This window comes from Oryctolagus cuniculus, chromosome 16 (assembly GCF_964237555.1).
Source record: "Oryctolagus cuniculus chromosome 16, mOryCun1.1, whole genome shotgun sequence".
NCBI classification, from domain to species: Eukaryota; Metazoa; Chordata; class Mammalia; order Lagomorpha; family Leporidae; genus Oryctolagus; species Oryctolagus cuniculus.
Window position 1 is genome coordinate 17,378,261 of NC_091447.1, and position 18,536 is coordinate 17,396,796.

Consider the following 18,536-nt stretch of genomic DNA (forward strand, 5'->3'; position numbering starts at 1 on the left):
GCTGCCAAGTAAATAAAGGAACCCTACCCTCATTCTGCCAAGCAGCGCGGTTCCTTCCCCCATCTCTGCCTCGTGCTAAGGTCCCTGCTCCTGATCACACAGCCTGGCACTGCCCAGCTCACATACTCTCTTTCCGAAATGAGAAATTCCTTACAGAGCTGATCTTTCCTCTTTGAATTCCCTGTGCCTTGTCGAGTTCCAGGAATAAAGTAAGGGCCTTAAGCGAGGGTCGATAGGGGAATGAGTTAAGTCAGCAACCTACTTCCCTCCCTGGTTGAGGTGTGTCCTATCCCAGTCTCTGATGCCATTCGTCATCACCATATAGCATCCAGGTGACGGACAAGGGCGCAACCGACACCCTTGTGGTCAAGACGGGAACCTGCCTCCTTAGTGGATCACAGCAAGAGGGAAGGTCACAAAGCCGGAGCCAGCTACCAGTCCCCGGGTAGCCCTCATATTAGCAGCACTGGCTGTTACGCGGAACACCTGAAAAGTAACCACAGGAGGTCAAATGCAGATGTTTAATCTGCGTGACCGTGGCCTTATGCAGGAGCCCCTCTTGGTTCCCCAGTGAGCTCCAGTGCAGTATAGTTGATGCTGCTGCGTTCTCTTCCTGTCACCTTATTGCTCCTGTCGCTCATTTTCCCTCATTTCCTTTGTAACCCACGTCTCATCCCAGTCTTCATTCTTTATCTTTCTCTTGCTACGAAACACTTTATCCAAGCACGGGAAACATCCACACCTTGATAGGATCGCTCCTGCGACTGGGTGATGGGTATTCAACTAGACTTCTTCAGATGCTTCTCTCTTTTTTTTAATTTTTAATTTTATTTATTTATTTTTTTTGACAGGCAGAGTGGACAGTGAGAGAGAGAGACAGAGAGAAAGGTCTTCCTTTGCCGTTGGTTCACCCTCCAATGACCGCCACGGCTGGCATGCTGCGGCTGGCGCACTGCGCTGATCCGATGGCAGGAGCCAGGTACTTCTCCTGGTCTCCCATGGGGTGCAGGGCCCAAGGACCTGGGCCATCCTCCACTGCACTTCCGGGCCACAGCAGAGAGCTGGCCTGGAAGAGGGGCAACCGGGACAAAATCCGGTACTCCGACCGGGACTAGAACCCGGTGTACTGGCGCCGCAAGGCAGAGGATTAGCCTAGTGAGCCACGGCGCCCGCCGGCCCAGATGCTTCTCTTGCAAATGAGTGGCGAACAAGGGCTGCAGAAGAGGAAGGCTGCATGGAGAGAGGCCAGGAAGGAAATGCGCAGCCTGCTGCAGGGGGCCCAGGGAGGCAGGCACGCCTGGCCAATCACAGCTCAGGACATCTTCGTGCTCCGCTTCCTGGGTCTGGGCTGTTCCCTCTGAGGGACCCAGTGCTTGTGGTGGGAGGGAGTGCATTCAGGACACAGGCGCGCCTGGAGCTTAACCTGTGGGGGAGACCCGTGGAGATGAACCCATGCCCACCCGGATACATCTCATGCGTCTCCACTCAGCAGTGCTGCCCTACTTCCCCGGGGCTCGGCAGTAGCCATCATTCGTGGTGCTGCTGGAGGTCCTGCTCTGCATCTGAGCGTCTCAGGCTGAGACACTGAGAGAAGCCACCGAGAGGCTTCTCCCGTGGTTCCCACGTCTGCAGCCATCAGCTGGGCGACCAACAACTGCAGCTGCCTGCTTCCACCTGCTACTGCCTCCCCTCCCCACTGCCAGTGGCTCAGCTGTGCAGATTCTTTGTCTGATTGGATGGAGCAGTGGGTTGATGGCAGTGCCCTCCTAGCACAGCCATCACTGGAAAGTACTAAGAGGGGCAGGCATTTGGCACAGTAATTAAGATACCACTTGGGATGCCTGCATCCCAAATCATAGTACCTGAAGTCCTGTCCCAGCTCCACTCCTGATTCCAGCTGCCTGCTAGTGTACACCCTAGGAGGCAGCAGATGATGGCCCAAGAACTTGAGACTCCAGCTCTTGGCTTTGGACACACCCAACCCAAGCTGTTGTGGGCATTTGGAGAGTGAACCAGCAGGTGGGAGATCTCTGTCTCTAGCTCTGTCCTTGTCTCTTTCTCTCTGACTCTCCCTGTTTCAAATAAAATAAATAAATAGTAAATAGAAATGAGCAAAGAATATAAAAGAATATTTCAAAAGACGTCAGTGTTCCCAAACTACAATTCTCCTCTTAGCTGGAAGGACTCCTGGATTCTCTTACACCACCTCTGAAAACAGAGGCTGAAGCCATTTTGCAAGGAGCTCAGTGTCAGAGTCCCCTCGTGAGTGTTGATGGCGAAAGGAAGCAAGCTCGGGCAGGACAGGCTGCGAGGTGGCATCAATATTCCAGCTCTGTCACTCTGGGCCCCTGGGCCTTGCCGTTGCTGTGAAGGTGACATGCACACGGAGTTCCAATCTGCAGGCTGATTTACCTGCTGTGGTCTGCCCAGCTCTGTGGAACAGAGTCAGCTATATTTTTGGGGGCTTAGACGATGACGTTAATATTGCCTATATTTATCACTGAGAGGCGAGACAGACTTGCGAGCTGCGATTCTGAGATCTGTAGGTACAGAGTGGCAAGAGTGTGCTGTGTTCTGATGGTGAGTGATGCATGTGTTGAACTCAGGAAGCTTCGTGTTAAAGACTGCTTTACTCTCTGTTCTGTATTCCACCTTCCTTAACCTACTCACACTCACACACTCCAGCGTGACTCTTGCACAGAACTATTGCTTCTTTGTCTAGAGAAACGTCCCCGTTGGCTCAGAGAAACTCACGATTCCTCCCTGAACAGTACCCCAGGCTTGGCTTCTCTGGGGGGTGTGTTGGCAGGATGCCGTACTGGAAACTACTGCTTTGTTTGTTTGTGTTTGGTTTGCTTTGGAGCAATGGAGAGCAGCCCCTGCCCTTTCGCTTAGTGGAGACCCACAGCCTCAAGAAGAGATCTGGCCCACTGTTCCCAGGGTCTGACTCTCGCCGTGGAACCAGGGAGTCTTGCTTGTCATCTTTATGCACTCACTCATTCAGCAAAAAATATATGGTGTGCAAAGCCCAGGGCCCAGCATTAGGGAGAATTAGCTGTGTTTCATAGATCTTAAAACACTCGTGTTTCTGCCTTTTAATGCCTCTGAATTTGGAATATTTCCATGGCGATGTTTTGTTTCTTTCCTAGTGGCATGTAAAACGACTCTGTGTCTTACAGTCAAAGTCCTCTTAGATTTAATGAAAAAAAAAAAAAGCTACATTTCCAATGACACCTCTGCTGCCACCAAGAGAGGGACTGCACACGGAAGAGGAGATAAAACTGAAAATCAGCAGGCTTTTCATGCATTACCAACATTTGGAGCAAGACAAGTCTTTGAGCTTCTATGCTAGCGTGAGGAAGATCTGCGTGTTTCATTGCCCGAGAAGCACATCCTAACTGGGTGGATTGTCTGTGGTCATCCTCACCACAAATGACATTCTTTAACTGATATGGAGTGTGCATGTGTGCGTATGTGTGGTGTATGAGAGAGAGCTTCCCACAAAAATCTCATTGGGAAACTGATTTCTGATCATTGTTGAGGAGACTCTTCCTTGGGATATATCTATAATGTGTCGATAGAAACTGGTTAAAAATATTTTTATTAAGCAAAAGAAAGTCATTGTTTCCCTGTTTTCAACCAAACATTTATTGAGTCCTTGCGATGGATCCAATAGCACTGTTTGGTGCTATTAGGAGATAGAGTCTTCAAGGGACTTAGAATTAGAAAGCAGGTATACCTGTAGACCAAGTCTGCTTTTCTAAGTCCAGAATCAGGATCCATGGATATCTGCCTGAGCTCCGTGTTGTTTCGCAGCATCTACCTTTAATGTAAAAACTATCTTTAAATATATATTAGAACAAAGGCCACTCTCCCCTAGCCTTGGAAATGACTGCCCGGGAGAAGGCTGCGAGTAGAACGCAGGAGAGGGGCTTCACACAGCCTTCCCACGGCTGCTCTGAAGGCCAGCTGCTGTGCCCTGGGGCACAGCAAGGTCTGCACACTTGGACCACTTGACAGCCGGTTCCAAGCTCCCTCCCACCGCTGTCTTTGGTTCCCCGGGGTCTCCTGTCCTGGAAGTATCTGACAGCAACGAATCTGAATCTGATTTTTTTCCCCAGTACGTGTAATAGTTGATATTCCCACGAATGACAGATTGTTATGGGAATGGTCAATGTACCTGGAATTTTCAGAGCCTTGAGCTTCAAGCTACTTCCTCTTCTCCTGGTTTCCAGGTGACCAGTCAACCTCATTGAAGAGATGAGCATGAATGTGCTGTAAGGAATGGGAGGGAAGAGTCAGTCCTTTGCAAACTGACTAGTTTATTTTTAGTAATAGATTTCTTGGGACAAATCAGTTGGTGGATGCCCACTCCCCCAGTTTGCCCTCATGGGAGCTTCCTGGCCACTTAACCACTCCCACAGCAGACTCACACATAAGGATCTGAATCCAAACCAGCAGGAACTCTCCCTTCATCTAGGACCAGAAATGGCCCTGACTCACCCACGACCCACAAGACCTGTAAGGAAAGGCAAAAGCATTACCCACATAGGAAAACATCACCTGGGACCAGCGGGGAAAGCTGCCACCTGCAACGCTGGCATTCCATATGGGGGCTGCTTCATGTCCTGGCTGCTCCACTTCTGATCTAGCTCCCAGCTAATGTGCCTGGGAAAGCAGAAGATGGCCCAACTGCTCAGGCTCCTGCCACCCATGTGGAAGACCTGGAAGGAACTCCTGGCTCCTGGACCAGCCCTGGACCTTGCAGCCATTTGGAGAGTGAACAGGAGGATGGAAGATCTCTCTACCTCTACACTTCTCTCTCTGTAACGCTGCCTTTCAAATAAATTAAAAAAAAACTTTTTTAAAAGATCACCCACTCTAAATAGTTCTATTCACTTAAAAACAAAGCATATAAACAAAAAGCTTTATTTCTAGTACCCCAGGTTGCTGTTGCCTAATTTTTCCACCATCCAGTCTTGAGGACCAAACTTTGCTAACATTTTCTGGATACAGAGATGTGGACATGTCTGTGGGCTCTCTGGAATCCTGACGGAACAGGACATTTGTATTCTATCCGGCAATCTTCCCCCTGGGGACTGTTGCTTAGGGTTCACCAAACACTTGATACCCACTACTTCTTCTGATCAAAGGGATTTGAAGAAATAAGTACCCAGTGATGGAAGCAGTTCAAGTTCTGGGCAGTCTATCCAAGAGAGGGATGGGAGGGGAGGGCTTAGCATCTCAGAACATCGCAGTGCAGGCAGAGGGTCTCCCTGCCTCAAGAAAGGACATCGGTGCAGCTATAGAGAGGAAGACAAATGCCAGCAACAAAGCTAAAGATCCAGAGGGCAGGGGCATCTCCCCAGAGGGCAGTGGACACGAGGTGCAGGGCCCCCATGCTGAGTCATCCCAGAGAGAGCTGTATCTCTTCCATGCCCTTCCTCCTGAGCCTGTGGGAGAGTAGACATTGAGGCCGTAGCGTGGACACTCTGGAAACCACAATAACAAGCAGAGGCCCAGCTTGCTCTCCACTTTCTTCCCTCTGCCTCTCAGCCAGAACTTTCATGCAAGTTCTCGTAAAGCCGAGGCCAGGACTGACTGGTGGGAAACGGTACTAGGTGCCTTGATAAGCTCAAAGCAAAAGTGAAATGTGTGTGTGGATCATTTAATCACGGTATCTGGAATATATAAACATGGCACATATTATCTCCCCCCGCTTTTTTTTTTTCCTGTGGCTTCAAAATTTGATCCAAGTCTGGGAGTTAAGAAGTCCCATTTTGTGTAATCAGGTTCTGGTTGAACATGATTGCTGAATTATTTTAAATTGAAGACACATGTCTGGGGGTTGAGCCATACGTATTATTTCAGGATGGTGTCCATTAGGTCTTATCCACAGGGGCTATCTTCAACTTTTGCCACATTCAGTGCATTCTTTATACATCAGTATTTGCAAAATGGTGAATCTACGTAAGGAAAATTGGGGAGGGGGAATATGGTACTCGTTAAAGGGTGATTTTTTTGAAATTATCTCAAATGCATTATTCAGATCTGTTTTCAGTCTCCCCTGCTAAGGGTCCCACTGCTGGTTGGAAAAGTCCAGGGGAGGAAAAAGAAGAATATTTGAACAACAATAATAATGCATAAATAAATACAATCCCATGGTTGTGCAAGGCCCCTTGCAAGGCTGCAACCTTTGAAGGCTTCACAGTTGAGTCAACATTTACTTTAACTCCTTGTCAGCCCTAAACACTTTAAGTGTCGTAATTGCAGATCCAAATTGTTGCCACTGCCATGGGCTTTTCACATTGAATGCATTTGTCCCTGAACCAAGGCTTTGTCAGCCTTCACCTTGCCAAAGCAGCCAGTCTACTTTATAAATTGTTGCATGATGTCAAGGGCTCTGGCCCTGACGTGCGGGTCGCTCCCCCTCCGTGAGGAACAGAGTGAGAGAGACTGGAAGGCTCAGTCTGATGGCCCAGGCACCACGGACAATGCTCCCTCCAAAGATGCTCCCCTCCCTGTGATATGAGCTGGGTAGTTATGGTGTGGTTGCTCATTTGCACAGTTCTATAGAGGTATAAGTGACATAGTACAAAATTTGCTCTTTTGAAGTAGTGATTTTTTTAGTAAACCTTGAGTTATGCAGCTATCACTGTTATCTAATTTCAGAACAATTCCATCACTCACAAAGGCAACCGCATGCCCACTGGAAGTCACACGTCATCCCCAACTCCAGCCCTAGGTCATCACTCACCTACTTCCTGTCTCAACAGATACGTCATTTCTGGATAGCTCATAAACATGGAATCATACAATATGTCATCTTTTTTCTCTGACTTTTTTTCACTTAAGCATTAACTTTTTGAGATTCATCCCTGTTTCCTATTTCTGCCTGTATCAATACTTTTTTTTCATAGCCCAGTCATATTCCATCACACAGATACACACAACTGTCCACTTAGACATTTGTCTGGATTGCTTCTGCTTTGCAGTTGTCATAGAAAATTCTGCTCTGAACTTTTGTGTGCAAACGAATATTTTTAAATGAATTTGAGGTAGGATTACTATTGTCACTCATATTAAATTTTAAGTTGGGTTTACTTTTTTTTTTTTTTAAGATGTTACCCGCGCTCTTGTTAGAACTGTCTATTGGAACATTCCAGAATAAAGTAGACTGTTGAGAGCTTTCAGAAATAATATTTATCAGAGTGAGAACTCCGTGTTTCCAGGGCATGAAGTGGTTAAGAATAGAAAGGGAAGAGCGGGAAGGAACTTTCACAACAGAGAGAGATGAGAGGGGCAGCCGGAGCCCCTTCCACACCAGTCAGAGCCAGAGTTTAAAGAGCCGAGACCCACACGCGCCTGGCGTGCAAATATTCCTTCTGGCAGCCTCGGTACACGCTGCCTGCTTTCTGGGAGTCCTGCTGACTCAAATAACATGGAGGCTACTCAGGGAGAAGGCAAGTTGGAAGTGGCAGGGGAGGTGAGCAGGTCATAACACTGGGAACAGAGTTGTCAGGCTGTGTTTATTTTCATGCCTTCTAAGGCTTCAGCGACTGATAGGAGAGGCCCGGCCGGGCTGTCATCGAGGGGTGAGGGCTGTACCTGTCAGGGAGGCAGCTCTATTGGAACATGCCCGGCCGCGTCGCCCCAAATCACCCACCTGGAGCCGGGAGAAACCCGCGTCACCAGAAACCACGATGGAGAGAGAGCAGGCGTACGCGAGGCCAGGTGGCTCATGAGATGTGTTGGTGAATCCAGGGGTTCTCTTCCCAGCCTGGCCCTGACCTTGCCTGTGGCCGTGGCTGTGGGAGGGTCACTCAACTCTCCCGGCCTCCATTTCCTCCTTGAGAAACGAAAGAAGTGGACGTCATGATTCCCGTCTGAGGCATTTTCCCAGCTTCAGTTTTCTGTTTCTCTGCCAACTTTAAAAATGTACACTTTCAAAACCCACATTGAAAGTTAAAACAGGGGGCTGCCGCACTGGCGTAGTAGGTTAAGCCTCCGTCTGCAGCACCGGCATCCCATATGGGGGCCCGTTCATGTCCCGGCTGCTCCACTTCTGCTCCAGCTCTCTGCTAATGTGCCTGGGATGGCAGCGTAAGATGGACCACATGCCTGGGCCCCTGCACCCACGTGGGAGACCTGGAAGAAGCTCCTGGCTACAATTAATCCACATTGCCTGAGAGCAAAGAAAATAAGCATTGCAGAAAAGTAAGCCGCCGGGTAAAAAGAAAAGAAACTTCTCCCTGGAAAAAAACCAAAGAAGCCTTTCCCCCGGTCTTTGCTTTATGGTGTGGGTTCTTGAGAGGAAGGTGACATTTGGTTTGGAGAAAGGGTGTGGGGGGTACCGGTTCTGTCACCAGTGAGGCGGATGCATGTTCCGTCTCCCAGGAATTTAGGGTGTTCCTGTGGAGAGAATGTCATCACATCTTTTCCTCAGTTGCCCGTGTCGTCCCTTGCCCGTGGGACAGCTGACACCTCTTGACCAGGCTCTCAGACACGCAGCCTATACACGCTTTCATGAGGATCTTCAACACCGTCTCTTGCTGGGAGCCAGCAGACTCTGCATGGCAAGAACCTGCCAGGGAGCTCACAGGGACGCCTGCTCCTTGGAACTCCAGGCGTAGCCCTCCAGAGCCCTGGCATGTTGATGGTCCTCCAACGCCAATGGCCATCCTGTCCTGGTGGTAAAAGACATCTGGGGACAGATGGCACAAAATTGAAATCACGTAATGACTACCTTTGCCCAAATGCCAGCCTGTTGTTTCGGCCACTCTCCATAAAACTCCACACACTGATCTTGCTGGAGGCTTGAACATCAAGACTCAGGGGAAGGTGGTGCATTTGTGTCGTGTGTTCCTGCATGACTATGCGTGCCTTGGTAGAAGTCCACGTGCCACTGGACAAATGACAAAGTCTCTTTGCACTTACAGACCCATCTGTTGTGAGTGAAAAACCATTCTAATGTTGGAAGGGAGCCTGGTGCTTGAGGGAAAAAAAACAAGTGGTAGAAAAGTCTTTTTTTCTGATTTCTTATCTTTGAATTCAGCTAAAATGTATCTCCAAAAAAAAGCCAACGCATGGCATCCAGGGAAGGTTCCAGGAACTGGACTCACTTGTGAACTGGAAGTGCCCACATCTGTATCATTGGACTGCCTGGGCTGCATTCGTGTCCATTTCTGAGGCTACTGAATGGGGTATGGAAGAGGTGAGAACAGGAAGGGCCCACGGCACACCCGGAGGGGAAGCACTGGTTCCGGACACACCCCGCCCGGTGCCTGAGCCTCTTCTTTGTCGCCAGCTTCCCTGGATGCCAGCAGCAGCGTAGGGAGCGGCCAGGATGCTGTGGTTGGCACCAAACCCTAGCCTGACGGTGTTAGTTTATGTTCATGGCAAAGGGCTCTATTCTCTCCTTTCCTAAATATTTCAAAATGGTGTGAATAATGTATAAACCCATAAACATAGGCTACTTGGGATCGTTCAAGCAAAGATTTTTAAGAATACACAAAATGGCATGTTACATTTTTCTAAATTTTTATGCCCAACAGCATACATGGTTTATTATAAGATGTCTTTCTTATTCTGAAAGGAAGGGAGCAACCTGGAATTTGATGATTTGTATTTAAAAATTCCTGCTCCACTGCGTATGGCACTGCTGACTAACAAGAGTCTGCACTTCATTTTTCTTATTTGCAAAAATCAGCATGATAATAATAATAATAATAACAACAACTTTAAAGGATTATTGTAAAAATTAAATGCTTTTTAACTTGGAAAGTCAGAGACGGAAGTTAGTCATTATCTACAAGAACAACAACAACAAAACCCAAAAACAGTAAATTCACCAAAACATCTGGAAAAGGTCTGTCTCTTGTCCGGAGGTTGTCATTCGTGTGAGATGTGGAGAAAGAAAAATCTGGAACTAGCAAGATGAGACGTGAGGCAGCTTGAATGACTTCCTGGCCTGCAATGCTCTCTTTCCAGCTATGCATGCAAAACGCCCTCTTCCTGGGCCGACTGCTCTACGCTTCCTGCTAGGAGAGACATCTCTGTGAAAAGAACTCAAAATCGCGCGCGGTCCCCTGCCTCTCCCAAGCCCCCTCCACGGGAGGTCACACACATTCTCCTGGCAGGATGTTCCTACTCAGGGGTCGCTTTGCAATTTCCTTCAACTTCTGCAGGCCTGCAGAGCTATGCCTTTGTTTTAGGGTCCAGGGAACGCTCTGGAGGATGAGCAAATGGAGTTGGGTGTGGACGAACCGTGTGCGCAAACGCTGGCTTCAGTAATACCATCTCCTCCACGGGTGGCTGCGATGATCCAGCAGTGTCTCGCACAGGGAATGGTTCGGAATACCGGGCTCCTAAGATTGCAAATGGATAAAACCACCTATCGAGAGCACGCGTGTTTCCTGTAACAGTGGATTGACCCTAGGATGGTGGTCAGGGGCCAGAGGACCTCCACTCCGAGCCGGGGCGCATGGCGGGGTCCGCTGGGCTGACTCGGAGCAGGCAGGTGCAAGATGGCAGGAAGTTCCCAAGACCCGGGCCTGAGTCGGCGGTCGCTGCAGCCCCGGGCCTTCTCAAGTCCACCCCAGCCGCCACGGCTCTCTCTGCAGAGTGTGGCCCTTGAATGGCGTTGGCCACCCTGATGGGCCAAATGCTTTTATAGATAAAACCACTCATTTTCCTCTCGCTGTTGTAGACAGTCCCCGTGCTGCTGGCGAGGCAGTTGGGACGTTTTTGGGGGAGGCCAAGGACGACTCTGAGCCCCTGCAGAGCCCCCTTCCCCGTACAGCGCCCCGCACAGCGCCCAGAACGCACCCACGCACGCACCCACCCACACCCGGAGCCCCGGGGGACCGCGCAGCCACTCCCACCACGCGCAGCATCGCTGGCTGACAGTGGTGACCCACAGCGACTTTCTGTTTCCAAACCTTTTCAGTCGCCAGCGCACAGAGGACAGACCATCGCCTCCTTATCCATCGTTAAATACTGTCAGGTTAATAAAGAGTAAAAGTAGTTTCTAGAAAAAAAAAATCTCCTCAATCTTTGAATTCCAGGGTTCTTCATTTTTTTATCTATCTGCTTATTTAATTATCAGTCCTCATGGCAGCGAACTCTGAGAGCAAAAACAAATAGGTCAACTCAGAGGAAAACCCCAGTCAAAGAAATCTTAAAGAAAGAAAGGGTGAGGAACGCGGTCATTCTTTTTTGTGGAAAATGGATCAGGACTGAAGCGCTTCCGTAAGAAACACATTTTCCACGCAAATGAAACCTTGATTTTATTTTTTTTAATACGGTAGCATATATTTTTTGATAATGATGGGAGATTTAATAAGCACTGTTTATACACCATTTCACTGAGAGACAGCAAAACTCTTTTATACAATACATTAAAAATACAGAGATCTTTTACCAGAGGTTTTTGCTTAAACAACTTTTTAAAAGATAATATTGTTATTCTGAAATAATTATACAAACACACTGTGTTAATAATTTTAAAAGCATTCAATATAAAATAATCATCCATAGGCAAGTTCAACTTTTTTATCATTTCAGTTGTTTGAAATTAATTTTTGAAGTTTGACTTGGCTATAGATGTTTTTGACATTTTATATGAAAATATATTTTTGTTTCCTTGATGATATCACCAGGTAAATTGGAATACTAAAAATATGGGAGCCAAGGTGCTTACTTATGCTACAAAGTCTCCTCAAGTTATTTCCCAAAGAAATAAGAAAGAAAATAACTAGATACAGGTAGATTATAGGGGTGAAAACATTGTACAAATATATTTGAAATGGAGACTTCGGATGGCTCCTCTCTCTATAAAAAAAGCCCATAAAATGTATAATTTATAAGTACCCTCTTCTGCATTTGTAGAGTGAGTGTTTCATTTTCAAAATTACAGATGTATTAAAAATCATACATCTTTGCTTGTGAACCATCAGGAAGCTTTCTCGTGTTCTGTAAGCCTACACGCCGGAGGCCGATACTCACAAAATTTAATGATCTCACTACTAAAAAAAGAGAGAAAGAAAAAGAAAAAAGAAAGAACTAACTTCTTAAAAAAGAATATGGAAAAGAAACAAAACATATAGCAATCCTAAGTGTATTATTTCCAAACTTCAAAAAAGGAAAGTATGTGACATTACCAACTCTATGTTTTTATTGGCTCATGTTTGTTGAAATTAATTATATTTGCAGGAATAAATGAAAATGTAAAATAAATCCTGTGTGCTCATCCCATCTTGCCTTATCTTGTTTTGAAAGTCAAGGTTTTTCAGTGTTTATAGAACAGAACAAAAGAAAAGAAAAGAAAAAAAAACCAAAAAGCTGTAACTACTCACTTTCTTTTAAATATGTGTTATATTTAAATTGTGGGTATTTCGTTGAACATCCACAGTGTACACCTTACAAATAAGTCCTACGAGGGGACTTCAGAAAAATCATGGAAAACGAGCTAAAATGCAAAATCTATTTGGGAACAAAAAATTTAAGTCCACGCATAATTTTTTCCATAATATATTTTCCATAAACGTTTTGAGAACCCCTGAGTTTCATGGATTTCTATTTCTTTGGCCTCAAAATAAATCTATCTTCTAATTCCGTTTTCCACAAATTTTTGGAAGTCCCTTCGCGTGCTAAGTTTCTCTTTCGTTATCATGGAGCTCAGTGCATTTGCTCTTAGGATCAGATATTCCTCCGGGTGGTTGGGACGCTAACAGGCTGAAAAATTCAAAATCACCCATAATTTCACTTGCTTCCTATCTGAGTAGTGTTTAAGCAGCAATCAGCCATCAGATAAAATATAGAAAAATGCACTCTGCGTTTCATCTCTGGGCCAGAAACAGCCCGGTCACTGCCGTCAGAGGAGCAGCTGGGGTTGGGAGGAAGGATAAGAGGCCGGCTCAGCTTCCGTCAAGTCCAAGAACCCCTCAATTCTCTAGTATTATTTTTTTAAAGGCAAAAATCAAGGAGGGCATTTTGTCTAGTGGTTAAGACGCCCACATCCAATATCAGAGTGCCTGGATTCGGATCCCAGCCCTGCTCCCCATTCCGGCTTCCTACTAACACACATCCTAGGAGGTACTGGTGACGGCTCGAGTGGTTGGGTCCCTGCACCTTGTAGGAGACCTGGATTGAAGTCTCAGTTCTTAGCTTCAGCCTGGCCCATATCCAGTTGTTACAGGTATCTGGGGAGTGAACAAGCAGATGGGATCTCTCTCTCTCTTTCTCTCTCTCTCAAATAATTTTCAAAAAGACAAAATTGTGACTCATGTACAATGATTAAAATGAACTCATATCAAAGATTTTTATTTAACTCATTAATTCATGAGGGACAAGTAAAGTGTTAACATCACATCACAGAAGAATTCAGTAAACCACATCTACATGGGTAAAATGAATACTGAAATGAATTTATAAAGAAGTTTGAAAGACTCTGTCCACAGGGCAGTAATCAATTATATTGCACCAGACACAACAATTATACATTCCAACAGATAAGACTGATTTTCCTCATTATCAGTTGCAGAACTATAAAAGAGCTGAAAAACAACAAAAGGTGGCGATAACTCCAATAACCCATTGGCCAGGACACTCGGTAACTTTCCTTTTATCTGTTTCAAAGTGATTCATAATTTCCCTTGGCAACACCTTCAACCAAAGAGTCAATTCAGGCCAATCACTTCCCTGATGATATGAATAAGGCAGGGAACACAGAATTCCAGCACCCCACTGTCTACTAATAAAGACCATCCCAGCGTTGTGTAGTGGACGTATATCACAACCACACATGTAATTTAAAATGTCCTAGTAGCCGCATTAAACGAGAACTAGCTGTACTTAAACTCAGTGAAATATTTAAATACATATGCAAAACATCATCTCAACATCGGTATGAAAGAGCCATCAGTAAGATATTTCACGTCCTTTTCTCCACTGGGCTTTTTCCCAAGCCCCTGTATGCTGTGCACGTCTGAGACGTTGAAATTCAGTCTAGCCACATTTCAAAGGCTTTACTAGCCACAGATGGCCAGTGGCTACCGGACAGCATTCATGAGCTGCCTAAGATTTGCACTGTTTCAAATACTGACGAGAGCATCTTCGGTCCAGCCCAGCCCCTTCCTGCACCTACCATTCCTTTCAAGGTAGCCAGGTACTTGGAAATGAAGCGTGGCTGATGCCCAGGGAAGCTCTAACTTGAGACGACTGTGCCGTGTGGGCTGTGAGCGCTGTTATTAGTAGTCGGTACTGTTGTCTTTTCCCAGGGAGCCTGTATTTACTCCTGTGATGTGAGTGGGGCAATGAACGCGCAGGGACATGAGCAGAACCATAATCGTAAACTTGATATTGCTGTGGCTGTCACCTGGGTGTGACAGCGCCCATTGTAAACATTACCTTCTCCTCTCCATAGCCGCCTTGTGGGGTACACAGAGGAGGGATAGTCCTCCTACGTCCTCTTTCACAGCAGAATGAGAGGCGTTTTGCTTCGTAGCAAGGGAGTCACTAAGGTATGATGGAACTTCAAAATATATGTGGAAAAGTTTAGTTCAAAAATTAGGATTTGGGTGCAAACATTTTTGAAATCCACGCACATGCGGGGTCTTCAGAAAGTTTGTGGAAATGTGTATTACGTAAAAATTATGTACATGTTTCAAAAACGTTTGCAGCGTTTGGCCTAAGGGTTAAGACACCCAGTTAGAGGCCCACATCCTACTCTGAACGCCTGGGTTTGATGGCCAACTCCAGCTCCTGATGCCAGCTTTCTGCTAATGCAGCCCCTGGGAAGCAGTAATAATGGTTTCAAGCCACTGGCTCCCTGCCACCCATGTGGGAGACATGGATTGAGTTCCCGACTCCTGGCTTCCCCTTCCCCTGACCCCTTGGGCCATTTTGGGCATTTGGGGAGCCAAATAAATAGACCCTTCCTCTCACTCTCTTAAATAAGTAAACAAATTTTTAAAAAAATCCTGCATCAATATAGACTTCTCTTTCGATCCTTTTTCCCACATGTTTTGAAGTCATCCGCTGGGCACTGGCAGACAGCGTGCAAAGCCTCCTGCTGTGCAGTGGCCCTGGCTGTGCCGAGGGGGGAGGCGGACAGAGGTGAGCTGCAGGGGCCAGGGCTGGGACAGCTCCGGAATCCTCTTTCTTCAACCAGCTTCTCCGAATCTCTGTGGCTGCTCACCACCCCTCATTGTGCCTCCTCCTCACAGGGGAGTCTCTCAGAAAAGGATTCAAGTCCCAACTTCAGACAGCCTACTGGGGTCGCTAAGACAAAGTGAGTTCAGGGGCCAGCACTGTGGCGCAGTGGGTTATGCCGCTGCCTGCAATGCTAACATCCTATATGAGTGCCAGTCCTGGCTGCTCCTCTTCCTATCCAACTCCCTATAAAAGCACCCTGGAAAGCTGTGGGAGATGGCCCAAGTGCTTGGGCCACTGCTACCTGCATGGGACACCCAGATGAAGCTCCTGGCTCCTGGCTTCGGCCTGGTCCAGCCATGGCCGTTGTAGACATTGGCATCAAAGAGAGAATCTCTCTCTCTTTCTCTCTCCCCCACTCCTGTAATTCTGCCTTTCAGATCCATAAATAAGTCTTCTTAAAAATTATTTCACAGAGTTCCAGGATAGCACTTGGAATCCTTCCTTTCTTGTCATTTTTCTGGTGTTTTCCATCATTTAAGTGAGACCTTAGGGCCGTCGTGTGTGTAAGAGTGAGTGAGCAAGTGTTGAGGGCTGGCCCTGGACCCAAGACACATCCCTCTGTCATTTTCTCAGGCCTGTGGCTAAAATCAGTGCTCCAAGGGCCAGTGGTCCACAGAGCAATGTTTCAGCCCCTTCCTTGCTCCACAGCCCTCTTCAAAGCACAGGGAAGTCACGCTGCCCCCACCCACCCAGAGGTCACGCTGCTCCCACCCACCCAGCCAAGTCTGCTGCCTCTGGTGGCCACCATTCCCCAGCGCCGCGCCCTCGGCGTGAATGGTGCGTTCAGCACCTGAGAGACACAGGCGTCCCATTCAACCAGCAGCCTTGGTCTGTATTTGACATTAGCTGTTCAATAATAACCCATTGAAGGACGGGGCCCAATAATGTTTGGATAAGCAGGGGAACAGCGAAGAAAAGACTCCGTGTGCTGAATTCAAGAAGGGGGCTATTGCCTCCCGACTATAAACAGAAATGATTATAAAACCAGAACCCAGCAGGGGCTCCTCACCCTTCACTTTGGCACCGGGGGCTTTCCTCTCTCGGCCTGGCCCCCTCTTTGCAAGTTGACTGCTCCAGGATTTTACTGCATTCCAGGGAGGGAGATAGAAACCAAAGCAAACAAAGCGCCCCCAGAGGACTCTCCTCCCTCCGCAAGGCTTCTATGTTTAATTCTCTGCAGCTTTTAAAACAGTCGAGTGGGAGGTTTCCGCAGTCTGTGGTGGAGGAGAGCGCCCGCTGTCTCTAAGGACCCCACTTTGGATAATCCCAGCTGGCAACGGGACCCCAGGGCTGGCCCGGACTCGCAGATTTTCTTGGCACGTTCTGTCATCACAGAGCGAGCTGCAGCCACTGTGTCTTCCTCCCTGCAAATGAGTGCGAAGCAGAGTGTGCAGGTCTTGCTCACTGCCTGCGAAGAAACCTGCTTGCCCCTCCAGTGTCGGGCTCTGACTTCACGGTGCTCAGTGCCTTCCCTGTGTGATCCACTGGAAACCAGGGGTTCCCCAAGCTGTCTGTCACATTCACCCAACATTCACCAGGAGGCTGGCAACAAAAACAGAAGGATTTATTGGTTTGTTTGAAAGGAACAGTGGGAGAGAGAGAAGCAGACAGAGAGAGAGAGAGAGATCTTCCATCTACTGGTTCACTCCTCACCTGGCTGCAACAGCCACTTCTGGGTCAGGCTTAAGCTAAGAGCCAGGAACTCCATGGGTGTCTCCCACGTGAGCGGCCAGGGCCCAAGCACTTGGGTCACCATCTGCTGCCTTCCCAGGCACATTAGCAGGGAACTGGATCTGAAGCAGAGGAGCCAGGACTCAAACTGGCACCCCAAAATAGAATGCTAGAGTTACAAGCAGCAGCTTAACCCTCTCGGCCACAACGCTCGCCCCAGGGTGGCCATTCTGAGCCCATGTTTCTTAGGTAGGGAAATGGGGCAGACCCACACAACATAGCAAGTTGTTTTCCCAAGCGAGTTTTGGAGACCGTTCACAGCAAAAGGAAACATTCCTTCTGTGGCTCTGTGTGGCTTGTGGCCCTGTGGCCACGCTCTCTCAACCACACCATGCCCAATGGCATCCCCATGGGCATCTGGTGGACATTTCTTGACCAGCTTTGGGGACCTCCACTTGGGTAGGCAGGTGTTTCTTTGTCCTCTGCCACACACCATGCACCCTACTCCCAGAATTCTGCTGGGCCCCCAGAGACGCTGCCCAAGGCAGCAGCAGCCTTGGACACCTTTCTCACAGGGGGCACGGGAGAGCAGACTGCTTAGGACCCAGGCTGCCTTTGTAGAGCTGTCTGGACGTGTGCCGCGTCACGTTCAGCTGCTGCTTGAGATACCCACAGCCCCTTTAACAGTGCTGGTTCAAGTCCTGGCTGCTCTGCTTCCAATCCAGCGTCTTCTGCCTGCTGGGAGGCAGCAGATAATGGCTAAATGATTGGTCCCTGCCACCATGTGGGAGACCAGCTTCAGCCTGGTCCAATCCTAGCTATTGTGGGCATTTGAGGAATGAACTACCTAATGGGCATGTCCTATCTCTCTCGCTCTCTCTCTCGCTCTCTTTCTCTTGCTCTCTTTCTCTCGCTCTGCCTTTCAAATAAACAAGCATTTTTCAAAAGACATGTTTAAGGCAACTGATTGTAGAAAGCACAAGACCCAGGGCTGGCACCATGGCTCACTTGGTTAATCCTCCGCCTGCAGCGCCGGCATCCCATGTGCATGCTGGGTTCTAGTCCCGGTTGCTCCTCTTCCAGTCCAGCTCTCTGCTGTGGCCCGGGGAGGGCAGTGGAGGATGGCCCAAGTGCTTGGGCTCCTGCACCTGCATGGGAGACCGGGAAGAAGCACCTGGCTCCTGGCTTTGGATCAGCACAGTGCTGGCCATGGCGGCCATTTGGGGAGTGAACTCACTCACTGTCTATAACTACCTGTCAAATAAAAAAAAAAAAAAAAGGAAAGAAAGAAAGCACTAGACCAAGTAACCTTTCAGGGTTCTAAGGACAGGACTCGCAGCCTGGGGAAGCAGTGCCGGGTGCACTGCAGGTGTGGAGGTGCTGAGCCTCGCGGGGGACAGCGATGCAGCCCACACTTCAAAGTTATTTCTACCTCCTAATGTTACAGCCATTAAACCAAGAATTTGCATCTTTCGCCAAAATGCCCTGTTTCCCAACACAGGGTTCTTACTTGGCAAAACCCTGCTTATAACGGTGTCCTACTCTTTCCTCTTCTTTTCAGATCTCAACCACAGCCCACTTCATATTAAAGAGGGAACACAGCCGTAGAACCACAAAGAACAAATGTGTGCTGGTCCATCCCTTTGTCT

At 47.9% G+C, this 18,536-nt stretch overlaps 1 long non-coding RNA gene across 1 annotated transcript in view; it reads right to left on the reverse strand.

The window, feature by feature from the left end:
- LOC108177215 (uncharacterized) overlaps positions 1-18,536 on the reverse strand; it is a 35,033-nt gene that overhangs the window by 11,640 nt on the left and 4,857 nt on the right. The window contains exons 4-6 of the long non-coding RNA XR_007922110.2: positions 14,147-16,758; positions 4,181-4,275; positions 3,740-3,823 (exon numbers count right to left, since the gene is read on the reverse strand). This is a non-coding gene — a long non-coding RNA (uncharacterized lncRNA). The remainder of the gene's footprint in view (positions 1-3,739; positions 3,824-4,180; positions 4,276-14,146; positions 16,759-18,536) is intronic.